We start from the raw sequence: 10,165 nt of genomic DNA on the forward strand, positions 1-10,165 counted from the left end.
TCAAGGAAGGGCAGAACTAGGTGTTAAGTATTCCCGGGTACAAGGTGTTCAGAAAAGATAGGAAAGGTGGGGGCGCTGGCCATATTGATTATGGAGAGCATTGCAGTGCTGGAGAAAGAGGATGTCCCAGAGGATTCAAGGACAGAATCTATTTGGCTGGAGCTAAGAAACAAAAAAGGGGCAATTACATTGCTCAATGTAGTCTATAGACTGTCAAATAGTGAGAAGGACATAGAAGAACAAATCTGCAGGGAAATGGCAGAGAGATGCAGGCATTATGTGCAGTTATAATGGGTGGCTTTAATTCCCCAAATGTAGACTGGCACTGTGGTAGTGTAAAGGGCGGAGAGGGGCAAAAGTTCCTGGATTGTGTCCAGGGGCAGGATTTTGATACCTGTCGGCCAATTCAGATCCACCCAGAGGGAAACTCGGCTCTTCACTGGTCAGCAAGCGGCTAGGGGACCTGTGCACTGCCAGCTCCAATGGTGACCATGTGGCAGGTTTAAAACCAGCACAGTCAGGCCCTGGAAGGCTGCCAGTGAGGAGGAGAACTCCAGCGTTGTGAGCAGGTGAGTAGAAACCATGGAGAACGATGTGGCTGCAGACCCCAGGCGGGAGGGCGGGTCAGGGGTAGGGTGGGTCAGGGGGCGGGTGGGTCAGGGGGGCACTCAGACCACCCCTCCACCCCAGTTTTCTGATAAGTGCCTCACAACCCTCCTGGAGGAGGCAGCTGCCAGGAGGGACACTCTTGTCCCCTGGGTGGTAGGAGGAGGCCACTGCACCTCACCAAGAGGGCACGAGAGGAGGTGGCAGCCCTGGTCAGCAGCCATGATATTGTGTTATGGTCTGGCTGTCTCCCCGTGGAGATCAGGGGTGTTAGAGTCTGAGTGCCGACTGTCGCTGACGCTGGAGCTGGCCAAGGGGCTGAGTCCTGGCTGCTGGGACTGAGAGTCTTGTGGCTCGAGGGCCACGACTCGGATTTGCCCTGTGAGCTGTTCCTCAGCTGGGGTCGGCCAGGCTGCAATGGGGCTGCAGGTAGAGAGTGGACTCATCAATGCTCCTCTGTCCTTTCCGGAGAAAACGAGCCATTTAACCAATTTGAGATGTCACGGACACGGGGAGGACTGTCAAACCTGCTAATATTGACCAGATTTGAGCTGGACACCCTGGAGCTGGAGAGCAGCCACTCTCCTCGTTCATCTGGTGCTGGAGAGGCCAGGGTGTCAGAGGAAGGTAAGAGTACGGTTCGCAGAGGTGAGAGTTTTGGATTGTGCAAACATTCTAGTGTCGCCTCTTCATTGATGGGAGCCTCAAACCTGGAGTCCCCATGGATCTCTGACAGACAATGGCACCGTGATGTGGATCATTGTCTCACCAGAGTGGCTGGCACACACAGTGACAGTGTGATGACTTTAACTAATGACATGTTGCTATTCTCCCTTAGGTTTTGCCACCACGTATCCAATCGCACATCCCGACGACCCTCCACTAGCACCAGAGGCCTGTCAGGCTCCAGAAGCAGACATTAGTATAGATACTAGAGCCTCAGTGGGTGTTCGATCTTCAGCTAGAATGCTGGTGCACATTGGTGAGGACACTTCACACTCGCGTGAGGTGTAGGCGAAGACAGAGAGTGCCCAGGGCGGCGGCAGTCGGAGAGCTGCTAGAGACCAGGGTGATGCTCAGTCGAAGGCAGATGATGAGCCTCTGGAGTCGTCCATTAGGCAGCAGATGCTGGATGTCCAGTGGGATGTGTGGGAGGATCTGGTGGAGATCCATGAGGGTCTGTGTGCCGTGGTCTCCATGTGGAGGAGTCCATGAGGAGCATGAGTACTGCATAGACCCTCATGGCCGAGCGCACTGCCTCCTCCATGGAGAGAGTGGTGATTCTCATGGAGAGGCAGCTCCAGGGACAGAACCAGGGGTCCCTGGGGATGTGCTGGGACCTGCAGCCCTCACACAGTCCCTGAGCTCAGGTGGTCAGTGTCAGTGTGGGAGATGATGAGGTGCCCGTCCATCAGTGGAGAACAGGAAGGTCCAGAGCGACCTCACGTTGGTGCATGAGCTGCTTGTCGTCTCTGTGGGCTTCTCTCCGGGCGCTCTGGATGATGCCAGCAGCTCCTCTGTCCCTCTGCCAGTGATCGTGCCATCTGATGAGGCTGCGGTGACTGGGGAGATGTCGGCCCTGGCACTGGCCGCTCCCTCCCAGCACAGACCCCACTGGCCAGGATGTGACTGCCAAGGTCACCAAGGCCAACAGGACAGCAGGGTCAAATGGGCTGGATCTAACGCCAGGGCCAGCGAGGGGTGGGGGGGGGCACCTAGACGCAGCACCCACAATTGTCAGTTTAAGGCACCGTGAGCACAAGAGGGACTGGTCACAGGTGATCTTCTGTTGTGCAATGTTTTGTCTATTTTATCTGGTCTGGGGTTGAAGACCAGAGAAAGTTCTGTTAATTTATTCATGAGATAAATTTGCTTTTGTCATAATGGCCGGAGTATGCTTCACCTTTTTTATTTAATGTGGGTACACCAGTGTGTAATGCTGGACGTGGGGGGCTGGGTAGGTTATTACACAGTGAGCACTGAGTGGACTCTGGGTTGAGTGGACCATCAGTGACACCCACTCTGGGGGGTATTGCCGTGCTCCCCCTGAATGGTCCAGGCATCGCCTGAAAGAGCCGGAGGGATAGAAGTTGAGGGTCACTGTGACCCTCAGAGCCACTGACATGGGCTGTCCACCCACACAGTCGGAGCTGATCTCAGGCCCGATCCCCTGACAGATGGAGGTCACTGTCTCCCTGGAGAGGCAGAGCCTCCTTCAGCATTGCACCTCGGACATATTGAGGTAGCTGCATCTCTGCCTGTGAACCCTGGCAGCAGGATAGTGGCGCCTTCTGTGGCCCCTTCCACCTTGGGCTACCTGCTGACCCTGTGCCCCTTGTGCCTGAGCCTCTCCCCCCACAGGTCCCTCCCCTGGAAGCTGTATTGGTGACACCCGGCCTCCTCTCCCTCCTGCCCCTCTCTTCCTCCTCAGAGGAGGTGCCTCCAGCGGAGACCACAATCCCCATTCCCAGGGTAAGGGGAGGCTGTCTGATAGCTGGAAGGGTCCACACGGTCTGAATCCTCCGGGGGCCTTGGAGACACCAATGAGCCTGAAATGAAGCCTGGGAAATACTAAGAACAAAGCTCTGAACAGAGATGAATCTGCCAAATACCAATAAGCAACCAGCTGCAAACTATCTCCAAAATCCTCATTCCTCACAGGGAGAATGCTGCTGACCCTTTTTTACCCTGCCTGTGGATGAGGTTTGTGAAATTATGGGATGCCCACCTGCCCGTTTTGCCCATGCGACAGGCGTGAAATCGCACGGACAACGGAAAAATCTCTGTCAATTGGCTTCTCAATGGCCGTAAGGGGCCTGTGAATTAATGGCGGGTAAAGCTCTGCCTCCCCCTCACACCCAGCTGAAATATCGTGCGAGTGCGCATCGACATCCGGACCCCATTTCACCCCCGATCAGGTCAGGTGCCCGCCTGCCCACGGGATGTAAAATTCTGCCCCCGGAGGATTTTCTACAGCAGTAAGTGTCCAATCCAACAAGAAAGGATGCTCTGTTGACCTGATGCTTGAGAATGAGGCGGGCCAAATAGATCAAATATCAGTGGGGGAACATTTAGGAAGCAATGATCACTGTATCGTAAAGTTTAGGATGATGATATAAAAGGACAATTGGCAATCCGGAGTAAGAATAATTAACTGGACGAGAGCCGACTTCGATGGGGCAAGAACGGAGCTGGGCCGGATAGACTGGAACTGAAGGATTGACGGGAAAATCTGTAGCTGAACAATGGGCTACCTTCAAAAAAAGAATTGGTTCGGGCACAGCCAAGGTATATTCCATTGAAAGGGAAAGGTAGGCAAACAAATCCAGAGCTCCCTGGATGAGAAAAAAGAGACAGAAATTAAGGTAAAGAAGAAAAAGTGTGTTTTTGACAGGTGTCAGGTAGAAAATACAATTGAGAACCAAGAGGAATACAGAAGGTTCAGAGGGGAGGTGAAAAAGTATATTAGAGAAGCGAAGAGGGATTATGAGAAAAGACTGGCAGCCAACATAAAGGGGAATCCCAAAGTCTTCTCTAGGCACATAAATAGTAAAAGGCAGTAAAGGGAGGAGTAGGGCTGATTAAGAACCAAAAAAGGCAGGTATGAGGACCTGTTTGAGGACCCTCAGTTCCTGCAACTGTCCAACAGTTAGAAGGTTCTTGCAAGCTGTGTGGGGATGAGAGCAGGGACTGCAGGGAGGGTGAGTGAACTGACCACGACACCGTGGTACAGGGAGACAGTCAGGTAGGGGGAGGAAATAGGAACGTAGTAGTGGTAGGGGTCAGTATAATTAAGGGGATAGATACTGTTCTCTGCAGCCGTGAGCGTGAGTCCTGAAGGCTGTGTTGCCTGCCCGGTGCCAGGGTTAAGGACACCTCCTCAGGGCAGGAGAGGAACTTGGAGTGGGAGGGGAGGGATCCAGTTGTCATTATCCACATTGGTACCTACAACATTGATGGGATTGGAAAGGAGGTTCTGCTGAAAGAATTTGAACTGTTAGGAGCTAAATTAAAAAGCAGAACCTCCAAGGTAATAATCTCAGGATTACAACCTGAGCCACGGGCAAACTGGCATAGGGTAAATAAAGTCAAAGAGTTAAATGCATGGCTCAGAGACTGGTGTGGGAGGAATGGGTTTCAGTTCATGGGGCACTGGCACCAGTACTGGGGTAGAAGGGAGCTGTTCCGGTTGTGCAGGCTTCACTTGAACTGTGCTGGGACCCGTGTCCTGGCGAATAGAATAATCAGGGCAGCAGAGAGGGCTATAAACTAAATAGAAAGGGGGAGGGTTCTGGAAAAGAGATACATAGGCTGAAAAAGCAAAAGGACCTGGCAGCATTGCAGGGTATCTATTTAGGTCATGACACCCAGAGTGTGACAGAAACATAGAAACTAGGAGCAGGAGTAGGCCATTCGGCCCTTCGAGCCTGCTCTGCCATTCATTATGATCATGGCTGATCATCCAACTCAATAACCTGCTCCCGCTTTCACCCCATACCCTTTGATCCCTTTCGCCCCAAGAGCTATATCTAACTCCTTCTTGAAAACATACAATGGTTTGGCCTCAACTACTTTCTGTGGTAGCGAATTCCACAGGTTCACCACTCTCTGGGTGAAGAAATTTCTCCTCATCTCCTAAATGGTCTACCCCATATCCTCAGACTGTGACCCCTGGTTCTGGACTCCGTCACCATCGGGAACATCCTTCCTGCATCTACCCTGTATAGTCCTGTTAGAATTTTATAGGTTTCTATGAGATCCCCCCTCATTCTTCTGAACTCCAGCGAATATAATCTTAACTGACTCAATCTCTCCTCATATGTCAGTCCCAACATCCCAGGAATCAGTCTGGTAAACCTTCGCTGCACTCCCTCTATAGCAAGAACATCCTTCCTCAGATAAGGAGACCAAAACGACACACAATATTCCAGGTGTAGTCTCACCAAGGCCCTGTATAACTGAAGCAAGACATCCCTGTTCCTGTACTCGAATCCTCTCACTATGAAGGCCAACATACCATTTGCCTTCTTTACCACCTGCTGCACCTGCATGCTTACCTTCAGCGACTGGTGTACAAGGACACCCAGGTCTCGTTGTACATTCCCCTCTCCCAATTTATAGCCATTCAGATAATAATCTGCCTTCCTGTTTTTGTTGCCAAAATGGATAACCTCACATTTATTCACATTATACTGCATCTGCCAACTCACTCAGCTTGTCCAAATCACACTGAAGCATCTCTGCATCCTCCTCACAGCTCACCCTCCCACCCAGCTTTGTGTCATCTGCAAATTTGGAGATATTACATTTAATTCCCTCATCTAAATCATTAACATATATTGTGAATAACTGGGGCTCCCAGCACCGATCCCTGTGGTTCACCATTAGTTACTGCCTGCCATTTGGAAAAAGACCAGTTTATTCCTACTTTTTGTTTCCTGTCTGCCAACCAGTTTTCTATCCATCTCAATACACTACCCCCAATCCCATGCGCTTTAATTTTAAAAGAAAGGGAAAGGACAGAGTATACAAACATAAAAAAACAGCAGCAAATAGGATCAAAAGAGGGAAAAATGGTAAAAAGGCAAAATTAATGGCTCTTTACTTAAATGCATGTAGTATTCGGAACAAAATTAATGAACCAACAGTACAAATAGAGATCAATGGGTATGATCTTATACCCATCACGGAGACGTGGCTATGAAGAGATCAAAGCTGGGAACTAAATAGTCAGTGGTATGTGATTTTTCAAAAGGGCAGGCAAGATGGAAAAGGTGGTGGGGTAGCTTTGTTAGAACGAGATTAAATAAGTATGATAGCAAGAAAAGATCTTGGATCAGAGGATGTAGACTGCATATGGGAGGAGGTAAGAAACAACAAAGGGAAGAAGACACTGGTGGGAGTAGTCTATAGGCCCCCTAACAGTAGCTATACTGTAGGACTGAGAATAAATCAGTAGATAATGAGGGCATGTAAAAAAGGCAGTATATTAATCATGGGTGACTTTAATCTCCATGTAGATTGGGAAAATCAAATTGGCAGAGGTAGACACCTCTAAGCAAGAATTCATAGAGTGTATTCCGGACAGTTTCCTAGAACAATATGTTGTGGATCCAACCAGGGATCAGGCTATTTTGGATCTGGTAATGTGTAATGAGGAAGGTTTAATAAATAATCTCAGAGTAAAAGATCCCCTAGGAAACAGTGACCATAACATGGTGGAATTTAGCATTCAGTTTGAGGGTGAGAAACTTGGGTCGGAAACAACTGTGCTAAATTTAAATAAGGGTAATTACAATGGAATGAGGGCAGAGTTGACTGCAGTGTACTGGGAAAGCAATTTAGCAGAATAGATGGTTGATGAACAATGGCAGACGTTTAAGAAAATAGTTCATGACTTACAACAAAGATATATCCCAGTGAGGAAGAAAGATTCTAGGAAGGGGATAGACCAACCAAAACTAACCAAAGAAGTTAAGGATAGTATCAAATTGAAAGAAAAACATACAATGTGGCAAAGATTAGTGATAAGCCAGAGGATTTGGAAAGTTTTAAAAACCAACAAAAGATGACGAAAAACACAATATAGAGGAAGAAAATAAACTTTGAGGGTAAACTGGCAAGTAATATAAAAATGGACAGTAAGATCTTCTTTAAATATGTAAGAAGGTAGAGAGGCCAAAGTGAACATCGGCCCCTTAGAGAATGAGGCTGGGGAAATAATAATGGGGAACCAGGAAATGGCAGAGGAGTTGAATAAATACTTTGCATCAGTCTTCACAGTAGAAGACACTAATAGCATTCCAAAAATACTAAATCATCAAGGGATAAAAGCGGGGGAGGAAATAAATACAATAATTATCTCTAGGGAAAAAAGTACATGGGAAACTAATGGGGCTAAAGGCTGATAAGTCCCCTGGACCTGATGGGTTGCATCCTAGGATATTGAAGGAAGTAGCTGCAGAGTTAGTGGATACACTGGTAGTAATCTTCCAAGAATCCTTAGATTCTGGCAAAGTCCCAGAGGATTGGAAAACTGTCAAAGTAACACCCTTATTCAAAAAGGGAGGGATACAAAAAAACAGGTAACTATAGGCCAGTTAGCTTAATATCTGTCATTGGGAAAACATTAGAGTCTATTATAAAGGATGTAATAGCAGAGCATTTAGAAATATATAATGTAATCAAGAAGGGGAAATCTGACCTAACAAATTTATTAGAATTCATTGAGGAGGTAACAAGCAGGATAGATAAATGGGAACCAGTGGATGTAATATATTTGGATTTCCAAAAGGCAATTGATAAGATACCACACATAAGGCTACTTAGTAAGATAAGATCCCATGGCCTTGGGGGCAATATATTAGCATGGATAGTGGACTGGCTAAGACAGAGAGTTGGGATAAGGGGGGGCATTTTCAGGATGGCAACCTGTAACTAGTGGAGTGCCACTGGGATCAGTGCTGGGGCCACTGTTATTTACAATCTATATTAATGACTTGGATGAGGGAAGTGAATTTACTATCGCCAAGTTTGTGGATGACAAAAAAATAGGTGGGAAGGCAAGTGGTGAGTCTACAGAGAGATATAAACAGGTTAAGTGAATGGGAAAAAACTTGGCAGATGGAATATAATGTGGGAAAATGTGAGGTTATGCATTTTGGCAGGAAGAATAGAGGAGCTGAATATTATTTAAATGGAGAAAGACTGCAGAAAGTTGCAGCACAGAGGGATTTGGGAGTCCTTGCACATGAATCCCAAAAAGCTAACATACAAGTTCAACAGGTAATAGGGAAGGCAAATGGAATGTTGGCCTTTATTTCAATGGGAATGGAGTATAAAAATAGGGAAGTCTTGCTAAAACTATACAAGGCACTAGTTAGACCACACCTAGAATACTGAGAACAGTTTTGGTCCCCTTATCTAAGGAAAGATATACTGGCACTGGAGGCAGTCCAGAGAAGGTTCACTAGGTTGATCCCGAGTATAGGGATGTTCTTAGAATGTTCTTAGTCTTTGAAGCTAAACCAGTTTCTATGATTAAAATATTTATGACAATGTTTCCCAGGTCTTGCTGCATTTGGACATGGACTGCTTCAGTATCTGAGGAGTCGTGAATGGTGCTGAACATTGTGCAATCATCAGCGAACATCCCCACTTCTGACCTTATGATGGAAGGAAGGTCATTGATGAAGCAGCTGAAGATGGTTGGGCTGAGAACACTATCCTGAGGAACTCCTGCAGAGATGTCCTGGAGCTGAGATGTTAATCTCCATTTTCAAGTTTTATGTTACCTACAATCATTGAAATTATATCCTGTATAACCAAGTATAGATCATGAATATATTTCAAAAAGTGGTAATCCGAATACTGAATACTGGCTAATAGCGATATATACTGTACAAAATGGGAATTCACTCCAAACTGTGAGGTACAGTAACCCAGATTCTGGAGTGAAGTGGGAGTGATCCCAGACTGTGGGGTACAGTAACCCAGATCCTGGAGTGAAGAGGGAGTAATTCCAGTCTGTGGGGTACAGTAACCCAGATTCTGGAGTGAAGAGGGGGTGATGCCAGTCTCTGGGGTACAGTAACCCAGATCCTGGAGTGAAGAGGGAGTAATTCCAGTCTGTGGGGTACAGTAATCCAGATCCTGGAGTGAAGTGGGAGTGATCCCAGACTGTGGGGTACAGTAACCCAGATCCTGGAGTGAAGAGGGAGTAATTCCAGTCTGTGGGGTACAGTAACCCAGATTCTGGAGTGAAGAGGGAGTGATGCCAGTCTCTGGGGTACAGTAACCCAGATCCTGGAGTGAAGAGGGAGTGATTCCAGTTTGTGGGGTACAGTAATCCAGATCCTGGAGTGATGTTTTGCAGAGTGGGGGATGCATTGTGGTGTGAATATACTGCATTGTTGATGATGTAATTCGGGATCTGTGCACCCAGTGTAAACTGAAGTGCCGATTGCACTTAATCTCTTGCTACAATATCACTGGATCACAGAATGGTTACAGCACAGGAGGAGGCCATTTGTCCCATCTTGTCTGTACTGACTATCTTAATGAACAATTCACTTAGAGCCATTCTCCCACCTGCTCCCCATAACCTTGCACATTCTTCCTTTTCAGATAAAAATGCAATTCCCTCTTACATGCTCTGATTGTCCCTGCCTTCACCCAGGCACTGCATTCCAGGTCCCAAACACTCGCTGTGTGGAAAAGATTTCTCACAGTTCTCCATTGGTTCTTTTGCTAATTATCATAAATCTGTGCCCTCCCATTCTTGATCCTTTTATGAGTGGGAACAGTTTCTCCCTATCGTCTCTTTCCAGACACCTCATGATTTAAACATCTCTATCAAATCTCCTCTCAACCTTCTTCTTTCTAAGGATACCAGTCCCAACTTCTCCAAACTATCTTCATAACTGAAGTTTCTCATCCCTGGAATCATTTTTGTGAATCTTTTCTGCACTCTCTCCAATGTCTTCACATCCTTCTTAAAGTGCAGTGCCCAGAACTGTAAGCAGTACTCTAGCTGAGGTCAAACTAGTGACTTATACAA

The sequence above is a fragment of the Carcharodon carcharias genome, chromosome 6 (genome assembly GCF_017639515.1).
Source record: "Carcharodon carcharias isolate sCarCar2 chromosome 6, sCarCar2.pri, whole genome shotgun sequence".
Lineage (NCBI taxonomy): Eukaryota > Metazoa > Chordata > Chondrichthyes > Lamniformes > Lamnidae > Carcharodon > Carcharodon carcharias.